This window comes from Tachypleus tridentatus, chromosome 7, assembly GCF_004210375.1.
Source record: "Tachypleus tridentatus isolate NWPU-2018 chromosome 7, ASM421037v1, whole genome shotgun sequence".
In the NCBI taxonomy this organism is placed as follows: Eukaryota; Metazoa; Arthropoda; class Merostomata; order Xiphosura; family Limulidae; genus Tachypleus; species Tachypleus tridentatus.
Window position 1 is genome coordinate 55,276,654 of NC_134831.1, and position 12,859 is coordinate 55,289,512.

The window sequence follows — 12,859 nt, forward strand, 5'->3', positions numbered from 1 at the left end:
GACCTGTTAATTGGTCAAGATTTTGTTTGTTTTTGAATTTCGCGCAAAGCAACACAAGAGCTATCTAAACTAGCCGTCCTTAAATTAGCAGCGTAAGACAAGAGGGAAGGCAACTAGTCATCACCACCCACCGCCAACTCTTAGGCTACTCTTTTACCAATGAATAGTGGGAGTGACCGTCACATTATAACGCCCCCACGGCTGAAAGGGCGAGTAATTGATCAAGTGTAGGATGTGACACTAAAATTAAAGTAGTAGTAATTTTAAATGTGTTGTTATTTCCTCAGCCTAGTACAAAGAGTATATAACAGACTTCAACTAAACTTTGTTTTCTAATCCAATTGGTCGAATGAGCAGTGGTAACTAACTTAAGACCTCGTAGGAAAAGATGCTCAATAGATGAATTATCATCACACTAATTCATAGAAAGTGAAACACGTGTATGCACTGCGTACCAAAGAGAGGGAGGGAAGAATTATACAAATAGAGGGCGATAATGCACATAACTTTTTTCCTTTTTTAATCATGTCTGGTCACATAGTATGATTGAATTTAATATTATGGAACTTGGAATGCCTTGAAAAAGTGGAAAAATATAACAATGAAATATTAAGAAATTTTTATCCTCAATGACCATATATTACAGTTTGATTTAAACTATATTTTATAAAGTTTTTATATCGTGTATGTAGCAGGAGTAAATAAAAGCCGAGAGAGACTCTTACTGGCTGCACTAAACTCATATGATGACCTTAGCAACAATTCGACTACTCATAAAGTAGACAACGTCACTAAAAATGGAAGGAGACAGAATAGTTAGAGTGGTTGTAACAAAGTATAATGTATAGACAAATAAAGCATTATAGGATGTTTCTGAAAGAAAGAAAATACACTAATGGGAAAATAAATAACTTTACGCATATTTAAATATCAAAGTTCAAGCATTTATATTGACAGGATGCAGAGCCAGCGCACCTGAAAAACTGTATATCAAACTATAGTAATATCGTGTCTGGTGAGAAGTATGCGTAGGTGGTGACGTTGTGATATATATATATATATATAAAGATAATATTAACACCAAAGTTAAGTGAAGTTAAACTAACTTAAAAGGAAGGATTGCGTTGAAAACAGCAAATCTAAACCTCTGACTAATGTTAGTTTCTTATAACCAAAAACAATCTGAAATAAATATAAAAAACTCTGCATCAATTGAAAAGATCCCAAGATGTACGTTTGGGAGGTGACAGAAGAAATAGGACCCGCATTGCGGTGGAGATACACCATCTATTAGTATTAACCTGCATTCGCCTGTATTACATAAAGAAATAAAATAAGTTAAATTAAATTAAAATAATAGAAATTAGAAATTGGAGAACGAGATGTAGGTGCTCAAGCCCACAACGTCCCACATGTCCTTCACTGGCTCCAGACAGTTGTAGGTAGGTGACTGTTCTCCAAAATAAAGAAAAAGAAGAAATAATGATAGTTTTTCTCTATACTTAATAACAGATTATTTTGTAAGAGCATTCTACTAAACCGTACTTGAACGAAGTAAGATTATGACTTTATGGGATATATGTTTTTTGATGGTATGTATAGACTGAACTGTATAAAAGTGTACAAAGTCAAAAATTAGATTTCAGGCTATTTACAAAGAACAATGGAAGATAAATCACAAGTGAAACATTAACATTTTATTAATCTTCGTATTTAGTTTAACAGAGACTCAGTGGAAGTACTTGAGTTCAGTGAACAATTAATATTCTGTGTGTCCTCCTTTTGCTCTAATAACTATAGTTTTTCAGGCATTGTTTTAACATATTCAATAAAGGTGTTCTTTGATACTTTACTCTCAATGTCTCTAATACACTCCCATAAAGTTTCTTTGGAAGTAACATTCGATTCGTCAAGCTATCAAATCCCAATTTTGCTCAATTGGATTGAGACTGAGGCTTGTGAGGGTCATTGCATCATTTGAATGACTCCAACAGCTTCTTTAGTAACTAAATAATTTTTGTGCAGGTTGAATGAGTGTTTGCGGTCATTTTCTTCTTGGAAGTAGGATGTTTGCCAACAATGCACAAACCACTAGGTATACCGTAACGGATCAGTATCTGATAGCACACGCGCTGTTCAATTATTCCATCTCAGTAGAAAAACACCTCTAAACTATCACACTGCCTTCCCCATACTAGATGGTAGGTACTTCGCATTGAGATAAGTATATTTCGCCTTTCTTCCCTGAACGTACAAACTACGGTATAAATCAAATATTTCAAAGTTGAAGTCATCCGTCCATAACACCCTTTTCCAATCACCAATATTCCAGTTTTAAAGTTTTTATAAAACTTTAGTCTCTTGACAATATTTGAAGATCAAGATAAATGTTTTTAAATGTTACTTAACTAAGTGTTCCATTTTTGTTGAGTCTTCTTGATATTATAGATCTGGACACTTTTCTGTCATTTGGTACATGGTTGTTTATCTCATAGTTGAAATCAGTGGTAGTCTTCCTTCTGTCCCGAAGGCTGCATAAACAAAGGTACTTAACATCAGTCACTGAGTTTAGGTGTTCTGCCGCTTACTTTACTATTTTCCAATCTACCTGTCTCGGTCTCACTATCTATAATGTAATTGACAGTGTTTGGGAAGCATTTCAAGTCTGCAACAATTTGTGGCAGAGTCCAACCAGCATCACGTAAAGTTTTTATGTGAGTTCTCTCCTATACTAACAGTTCTTTACGCCTTTTGAGCCGTGGCATGACAACAAAGCTCAATATATATATAAACACTGTTTTTATCAAGGTTTATTTGTGTATTTGATTTCTTCTACTGTATGTCAGCTCTTTGCTAGCTTCTTTCTATATAGTTAAGACTGTGCATGGAGTACCATTAAAGTTTCTCAGACGCTAAACTTGATAAATTTGTTTATTCAAGTAGAACCCTTATTACATGTCTTTATTACAAGTATACAGGAATTCTAAGAAATGACAAGTATTCTCACCCTGGCTCATTCAGTTGTTAAGAGGGATAAATGAAATATTACCATAATGTTGAAATTTACATTATTTAATAGCATGGGAGAATTACCCCATAAAATGTAAAGAATGACAAAATGTTCTCTTGCACTAACACTTATGCACAGTAAAGTATATTACAACTTTGTGAAAAGTGTCGTTAGTTCAAAAAACAACAAATAAGTAAACTCGTACATTCTCAAAATACCTTTATTCTTTAATGTTATTTTCAGATTGAATTTCCGTAGCCTATGGAGCATTTTTCTCAGACTTCAAACATTATAGAAGTTTTTTTTTTTTACCGTTTACTGAGTAACGTCTCTTTCAAATTATTGTATATAGCGTCCGTTTTATCAGAGGTTTTCGTATAATTTCCTGTTAAAAGGGATAAAAATTACTAATGAACCTTGAAGGAGAGTTTTTCATGTCTCCTCATAATTGCGTTTCTAAAGGTAATCAGGACAGTTCTGTTGTGATTACTGCTACAAGTTAGAATTACATTGATTTTGGCTTTTAAAAGGCTTGTAGATTTAAAAAAACAATGGTAGAATATCTAATTTAAGCCTCGTTCGTAGTCCACGAATATCATCCAGTGTTTTCTCGTTTCCCTCTCTCTCTGTGTTTTTTTATATGGAGAAAATATGCTTCGAATTAGGAGCTTTGTTTATTTGCTTCTGTGGTGTTGTGGTTAGAGAAACACTCGACTCCCAATATACGGATTGTGGATTCGAATCCTAGTCACCGAATAGCCACGGGGCGTTATAATGTGCGGTTAATCCCACTATTAGTTGGAATAAAAGAGTAGTTCTAGAGTTCGCGGTTGGCAATGTTGACTACCTGCCATCCATCTAGTCTATCATTGCTACGTTAAGGACGGCTAGCGCAGAAAGCCTAAATGTAGCTTTGCGCGAAATTCAAAACAAATCAAACTTGTATAAGACTTTTTATCTTTGAGTGGTCTCTGTGTTAGATGAAGCTACAATGCAATATAAACCGTATATTTATCTGATTGTTTCAACAGAGTCAGAGTTTTTTATTATTTATTTTTTTATATTTGTAAAATAGTAGTAAAGTGCAAAACTTTTTTGCTGGGAATTTGTCTTGTTGGTTTAAATAGTTTGTGCTAAGCCTTTTAAAAGGTTATTAACAAGTTATATATAAGTTACTCAAAAATGATAACATGAAATGTATTAACTGTGTGCGTCGTTTAGTCATTATGTAGCAATGTTAATTTAGTTACGAAAAACCCTCCTCTAGTACAGCGGTGAGTATACGGATTTAAAACGCTAAAATCAGCGGTGCGATTACCCTCAGTGGCCACAAAAGATAGCCGTATGTGGCTTCAAGAAAAACACGCACAAAAAAACACAGTTACCAAATATATATATATATATTTATATGCTACAAAAGCATAAGTCTTTCCCGAATTTATTCGATATTTAAACAGTTTTAAAGTGCAAACGAAGTTCAAATAATGATCTGTACATAAAAACAAACGATAAAGATAAATTGTGTGCTAAACAGAGTTCAGCCAAATTGTTATAAAGTCATGGTTCTGTACATAACGTAATTCTTCTCCGTATTTCAATTTTAAAATGTTACCATGAACACGTTCAACGTCAAAAATCTTATATCTTAGTTGTTGAACTATTTATTGAGTTTAACATGGACTACCCTAACTATGGAAAGTGTTTCACCATAATAGAATTCAAGATTGTTTGTTTTATAGAACAAAACCGTATAGTTTCCCACCTCTTTGAAATTGCTTCCAGCGGAATGAATTCCCAAGATCTTAGCTGAAGTACATATGTTATTGAAGCTGTTCTTGTTTCTCTTGAAAACAGCAGGAAAATTGTGTGGCCCCTAGTGATAACAGTCTAGGAACGCACTTCTAGCCTCTTGAATAAATAAAGCCGTCAGCTAGGGACCGTATTTGTAATCACTCTCTTGAAAATGAGCCTGCTTCTTTAGATAAATGGCAGTTCCAGAGCGTGAGATTTCAAAATTTAATATATATATATATATATACATGAAAAACATCCAAACATGGAGGGCCTAATATAATAATACAAATAAAAACTATCAATTTCAGGTAAATGCAACCTTAACCAGAGGTTTAGATAAGGTGACTAAAAAGATGCCAATGTGAGGCATCAAACTATTGTGAACGTAGAATTAGGAACCACTGACGTCAAGAAACTGAAAGAATGAAAAATTATAAGAAAATAGAAAACATATTAACCGTTGCTGCTCACACTTTAGTGAAGTAAAGGACCACAAAAGTTATATGAATACATTTCATATCCTGTTTCTTTAACACAACTTTATGCTAATTCTGTACACGCACATATTTATATACAGTACATAAATTAAATATTTTTTTAACTAAAACAAATTTTTTATTGTTATTTTACTGGTTTTAATACATGAACAATAAGTCATTAAACGTGTTTCGAAATAATTCATAAGAACTGTTTTAATAAAACTAAAGGTGTCGTGTGTCATAATGTAAATCTAACACTCAAATGAAGAAAGTGTCAGTCCCACAACGATGCATAGACGAAATAAAAACGACTCGTGTTAGATTGATTGTATTGCAATGTTATTTGTAAAAATACATTATTTGCAAGAGGGTAAAAAATGTATTTTAATAACACGATAATTTTGTGTATTTCACTGAAGTATTACCCGTAAGATGGAAATAGGGTCAATCAGTTGTGTTTTCGTAATAACTTCCAACAATGAAAGATTCTAGTGCCCTTGCTTACTAGAAGGAATATAAGATTAAAACAACGTTTTGTTTATGTTTGTGTTTGTTTACACAGAGGTATAGGTCCTATACAATTTTAGAATATTTCATCAATAAACTATTACTTGCTCTCATTAAAATGTAATATCTTATTAATTTCATATAATTCTGCGTAATACAATTTACACTTAAAAATACGGAATTACAAAGAGAATGTTATAACATTTTATTTCCGAGATATTTCCTTCCTTCTTTTATTTTGAAATAATTATTCTACTCAAATGATCATTGCAACAAAATAGATTTTTTTTCATCTTCAGCACAATGATTTGTCCCTTTCATCTCAGCTGCAGTAAATCAATATACCTGCCTATCTGCATATTATATTTACCAGCTTCTCATTTTTCAAAGAAAGCGATTGTGAATATAAACTGAGTTTATCTGAACAAACTACCCTGATGAAACATACTTTGATGTCGTCATCCAGGATCTAATACTTACGAAAATGGGTGTTGGTGTCTTTGTTTCTTCCAGATTGGGCCCGACATGGCCAGGTGTGTTAAGGCGTTCGACTTGTAATCCGAGGGTCACGGGTTCGAATTCCCTTTACTCCAAACATGCTCGCCCTTTCAGCTGTGGAAGCGTTATAATGTGACGGTCAATCTCACTATTCGTTGGTAAAAGCGCAAATAGCCCTTGAGTAGCTTTGCGTAAAATTCAAAACAAACAAACAAACAAACATCCAGATTGTTTTCTATCATGGTCCTCTTAATCATGCTCTTCTAAATTCTCAAAATACTTCAATACCTTGAGCGTGGCGAAGGGAGATGACTACCTTCTTCGAGCACCCCTGATGATAAATTATTTTTTAAAAATTTTTATCATAAAAATAATTACCAGAGAGATAGATAATAAACATAGAAATATTCTACTGGTCCACTTGGCGGTGGTCACTGAAAGAAGTTGCGTCATGGAAGTGAAATCTGAACTCACCTCCGACGAGATTACTACTAAAGAAGAGAGATGAGAGAAAAAAAGCAACTCATGAAATCATCAAGCAGAAAGAGCACATCCGAGAATTACCACTCAGCACGAAACGTGGAAACGACAAACCCTTCATGAACTAAGACCACTTTCACGACTTGGAAACATCCAGAGTCCCCTGAAATAACGACCTTCAAATCGACCTCAATATGCTTATTTTTATAGTACAGTACAGTTTGTATTCTGTTTATTGTTATGTTTTTGTTTATTTTATTTTGTAATTCTGTATCCATGATCATAACTTTTTTTCTTTCCATTTCCCATACAATTCAGTGTTTCCTCTTCATTGTGTCACCCTTCATATCACGTTTCCCACCTGTTTCCAGACCCATCCTTCTTAACGTTTTTGTTTTATTTCTTTATATTGTTGCTTCTTTATTTTACCGTGCCTTTTGTATTTTGAGTTGTGTAATGCTCAGATAAACTGTAGGGGTGCTTTAATGAGTTTTCTTTGGTGAAAAGACGCGATAGAGAGGAACGGGGAAAACAAACATTTTATGCTAAATTAACGTTATTCAAACAATTTGATACTACGATAGCAGTTCAGGAAAAAAGATAATGTTTCTGTATTTTCTAGATAGAATATATTATTTATTTATTGTTACTTTTATCAGAAATATTGGTTATTCTATTTAGTATATCAGACGTCGTAGCTTTTCACTCTGGTTTATTGTTTATCGTTATAATTTTATTTAAAACATTGTTTTTCATTATTAACTTGTATCTCTTTAGGACTAACTTATCTCTCAAGTTTACCAAACCCAATGATTTATTATTGGGATTGCGGTCGAAAATGTCGTTAACAGCGAGAGTATTCAGCTGATAAGACAATGCATTATAATCTTTATAAGTAGAAATTTAAGAAACGTATATCAAATTACCTATAATGACTTCCAACTTGATTTTTAGTTTTGCTCTAAGGACATAGCTTGCTCTGATCAAAGGTTAATATTAATGTATTTTGTAATATACTATTCATTTGTAAATAAAGGATTTTTCTTTCCTATTGGTTGAAATAGATTGGCTGCAATTATCTGTTATTGAAAGGCGTGAATTGTTTTTGTATATACCATTGTGTATGTTTGCATTTTTAAAGTGTTTTCATTGTTGTCATTTTAAAAATACAAGGTTTATTTTGTGATTAATGTATTTGTTAAAATGTCATTACTTTGAGTTTGAATATTAGAAGGTTGTTGTTGTTTTTTACATTTTGTTCCCCACCTCCCTACGTAATTCAACTGTGAGACTTGAGAATTTATATTGTTAAAAATTAGAATTCACAATCTAACATTATATTTTAGTTGAAGACGTTTGTCTAGGGAGTGATGTGTTTATCGTATCATCAAATTGTATGGTCTGTGCCATTCCATGGCGTTCCCATCTGGTTTCACTGGTGGTTGAGATTTTACTGTGGTTTAACCAGTTGTTTTTTTTTTCGCATCTTTTTCATTGGAGTTAAAATCAAATTAAAATTGGCCTTAGGTAATGAATAATATAGTTGTTAGTGTGTAAATATTACATACATTTATCTTCTACAGCATATGTTTGATATCAATACAACTGAAAAACGTTTCTAAATTCTGATTTCGATCATCCTAGATCCGGTTGAGGCTACGTGATCATTCCAGCTAGTATCAATTTTTGTAGCTTGACTTGTCAAGGAACGTTTCTACTGTTTGATAAAATAGCTGCATTGTTTAAATGTCACCTTGTGTGTGTGTGTGTTTTTTTTACTTTGTGGTTGTCAGAAAAAGCAAAGATAATCCTGCGTGCTGATGCCTGTTTTCTGATTGGTCAGTTAGAGAGAAAATGTGTATTGTGACTTCAGTTTTGGCACTTTCAATCAGATTTGATCAAACTTCTTAAGAAGGTGGCTTGTTTTTCTGGGAGATCCAATAATTTGTGTGGAAGCCACACCGATCGCGTGTGCTGCAGTTCAACTGTTCTCATTAATTCACATTTTCTTACCTATATTTTCCATCAGTTCTGTCCTGAAGATCATTTGTATTGATATTTCTGACAATCTATTTCGTTTTGATTTCAACATTGTGTTTCTGTCTTGTACAATTCAGCTGTCCTTCTGTATGTTAAATCTACGAACTTCGTGTTTTGAAGTGACTTAATCTAAACTTGTCATTGAATTACCGCATTGAAGTACGACTGTAACTGATGTTAATAAAATAAAAACCAAAGCGTATAACAAGTATAGACATCCTCTATCAGATATTCCTTGTAATCATCTTTAAAGTAACTCATTTTCTGAAGTGCGTAGTATTTTAACGGGCAGTAAAGAGCTTAAGATAAAATGAAAGATGCAATTGAGGATATTGAAAGCACATTAAGAACATGAATTAAGAGGATATAAAAGGTTTAATAGTTCCTAAAAGGCAGATACTTATAGGCTCCTTTCAAGCTCTTAACAATGAAATAATCATCCGAAATTTGTTCTTACTTTTTCTAATGACCTACGATATTAAGTTCTAAAGTTATCGGGACCTACTATTCTGCAACAGTAACAAAGAGTTCTGAAGATTATTTACTAATTATAAGAGTTTATAACAGAAAATAAAATCCTTAAGAATAGACAATTCATAATAATGATATAAAATAACAATCCAGGTCTTAAAATTAAATAATGAACATTATAACAATCTCTGTAATACACAGAGATGAATCAATAGTATATAAAGTACCTATCATAGTAACTTTTATAACTCTGGCGTGTCTATAATAATAATTTTATAACTTTGGTAACTGATGATTAAATAACTATTTTTACTCGGGATCAAACACAGAAGTTGCAATTGTTTCTAAGAGAGAACCAATATTCTAACGCTCTGAATGTGGCTACATCTATTGTATTCCCAAACGACCTGATGAGATTTATACTGAGAAAAAGGCCTAATCAGCAATGGCGTGCGACGTTTAAGGTGTATGGTCAAGATAATATTGTATTTTTCCTTACGGGAAACCCATCATTTAGGGCCAGTGAAGAAAGATTTGTCATATGTTATCAAAAGTATTATAACAATTGAAAAAATGGCACCGTGCCTTGGCATATATATAGAAAGTGATAATTAAAAAAAGTAACAGAAAACACGTAAGCTGTCATGAAGATAAGATCATACAGAGGTAAATGATTTATTCGGTTAAGTGTTCTTACATGTTTTCCAGTAAATAGTGGGGTAATGAAGTACTATATTATAATTTCGTTATACAATTAGCGTACCCCAGAGTACAGAAGGTAGGAAAGCTAATGCAACTTGAGTTTTGTACGATGTTCCTCGGTGAATATGAGATTATTAGAGTTCCAGAAGAATAAGTGTTCGTTCAAGTGACAAATTGAGATGTATGCTGCTACTTAAAATAATTATCGGTTTTAACAGTAAATTTCAAACAATGTCGTTAAGAGCCTAAGTTTTAAATAACAGCTCCTAATTACAGACACATTTTACGTACAGAAGCTGTTAATGTGGCTAACAGTGAGTTAACTATTGCTCGTTTTCCACTCTTTTCTCAGTATTCTTAGCAAGAAATCTCACTATCAATCTTGGAACACACACCGTGTAGCACAAATTACTGACTAATTACCAGTGAAAGTCATTCATGTATTAAATAAAGTACTACGAAACATTAAGTTTCATATCAATCTTGAAACTTCTTCTCTACTGTAATGAAGTTTAGACTTTAATTCGCATTTTCAGCCTAACTTTGACTCAACCACTTCATCTAGTTACATGGCATTAAAACTGACCTCCATCAAGGTCTTTAGTTCTCAGTGTGCATGGGTTTGTACAATCTCAAAGTAATTATAATGACAGCGCTACAGAAGGTTCTAATTAGGCTTTTATTCCTTGTTTGAAGGTAGTGTTATTGGGTTGTTAAGGCGACTTACAACCTTAAACAAAATTCCAAATGTTTCTAAGGAATCACACGTGACGTTGTGTCAACTCATATCAATGAGAATTTAATAAATATAACATTAAATAAATCTAATAACTTTTAAGTGATATAAACTTAAGAAGCCTCAACGTTGAAAAAACATCTTTAAGTTTACTTGCATGGTGGTCATTAAATTTTTTTTGATGGTTTATTTCTGTTCATGATATATATTTCTTAATTATTTATATGCACACGCATGTTTTGACCAGGACTTGAGGAAGTCATGCCGATAACAGTGCTATAGCAAGGATTTCATTAATTAAAAGCATTTATTTCCCTCTCATACTTTTATACCATATCAAAAATACTTTATACGTGTGATATTTAGAGGTATGAATTACAATAATGTATTTAAAGCGTAAAGAATATTTTGATTTTGAGAACGTTGAGGAAAACCCTTTAATTGTGCAAGAGTTTATGGTTGCAACTACGCAAATTCAGAGCATAATTCATGTACCTTTTAAACAAACTATATAATGCAGCATTAGTTATCGACAGATCTTCCTTACTTTGAACAAACACTCTGTGTTTAGAAACATGAATATCCAATAAAATAGCAACAATATTTTACTGTGTTTTTTATCGGTTAAAATGGTTAAATCGCGCAGAATTAGTCAGTATGTATTGTACAATATTAAGTTCTCAATATTTTGTCTGCAATGCTTGTTGGCGCACCTCTCTGTAACTTTAACCTGTATCTGTAAAAAGTATACTTGTGCCATTGCATAAATCGCACAACTAGTAATTAAGTAATATAGTTAAAGAAAAATTTTCTCTATCGCCATCTGGTGGAAGAATGAGAACATTAGAATTAGTTCTACCTCAGAAACTTTAGATGTTGATAGACTCATCGAGAGATAGAGACGTTTATCCTTATCCCTAGCGACACTCATAATCCCTAGCTGTGAACTCCCACCACTAAAAACCGTGGTTCGATACCCGTGATGAGCAGACGCTATATGGTCCATTATAAAGTGCTACCGTGCGAGTTAAGAATTAAAAAAAATGAATCTGGCTTTGGTAAAGCTGTTTATGTATAAAGATGACAGTGAAAAAGTTTAAGAAACGTTCAGAAGATAACAATCTGTATATTGAAATATATACAACTAAAAGGATATAAATGATAAATTATCTAAAGCATACACTCTTAAATGATAACTTCGATGCTGCTAGTGAAATCAAAAGAAATGAGCTAAGCCTATAAATACACAATGACTTGTTTGTCAAATACTTTAGATCACTTGTCTTAAAACACTTTGATGTTATAGACACTAACAAAACCAACTTCCTTATACGAACAAAATATCAAACATATCAAGATGAAATTAGATAACAAAGCCAATATAATAATAAGGCTTGTCTCTGCTTCTCAGATGGCTGTGGTGTGGATTTTCTAATTTAATCTGAACTCTAAATTAATTTAAAAACCTGAGTGCTAGAGATAATTAAAAATCTAACTAGTGTCAACTTTTCTCTCAGAGAGAACGCTCGAAAAACTAATTTGATCTCATATAAAATAGGCTAAAATGAATGAAACAAGTCGATGGTGTTAAAGGATATAAATAAATTAGATCAAGGTTAACCAAACACCTTAGCATCACTTGTTCAAAATATAGACCAAGATGAGTAGAATGCTAGACATTGTTACGTAATAAAATATACGAATTAGGTAGACCGAAACATTTGTTTGTTTTACGTTGTTAAATACAAAGCTACACATTGGCCTATCCGTACTTTCTCTTTCATGAGTATCAATACCTGAATTTTAGTGTTATAAGTCCTCAGACTTACCACTAAGTTATTGATGAAGGGGACGCCAAAAATTAATAAAGCACTATCATCTCGTTATAGAACACTAAAGGTGTATGCTGCGTCATGGAATACTTCAACACATGTCTTAATACAAATCTTTGAGTACGTTATAATACATATTTCAATATTTATGTCACACAGCAACCACAGCAGATATGACCTTGTGATGGAAAGGCATTTAATTTAAAACTACATTTTGAGAATACTTGATATTTCGTAAGTAATATGATGTCTCCGAAAGTTGGGAAAGATGTATAAAACAGTCCTTTCCAACCGAAAACATTCATACACT

The 12,859-nt window shown here is 32.7% G+C and overlaps 1 protein-coding gene across 1 annotated transcript in view; it reads right to left on the reverse strand.

Annotated features, from left to right (window-relative positions):
* LOC143255695 (Kv channel-interacting protein 4-like) overlaps nt 1-12,859 on the reverse strand; it is a 107,447-nt gene that overhangs the window by 68,525 nt on the left and 26,063 nt on the right. The window lies entirely within an intron of this gene.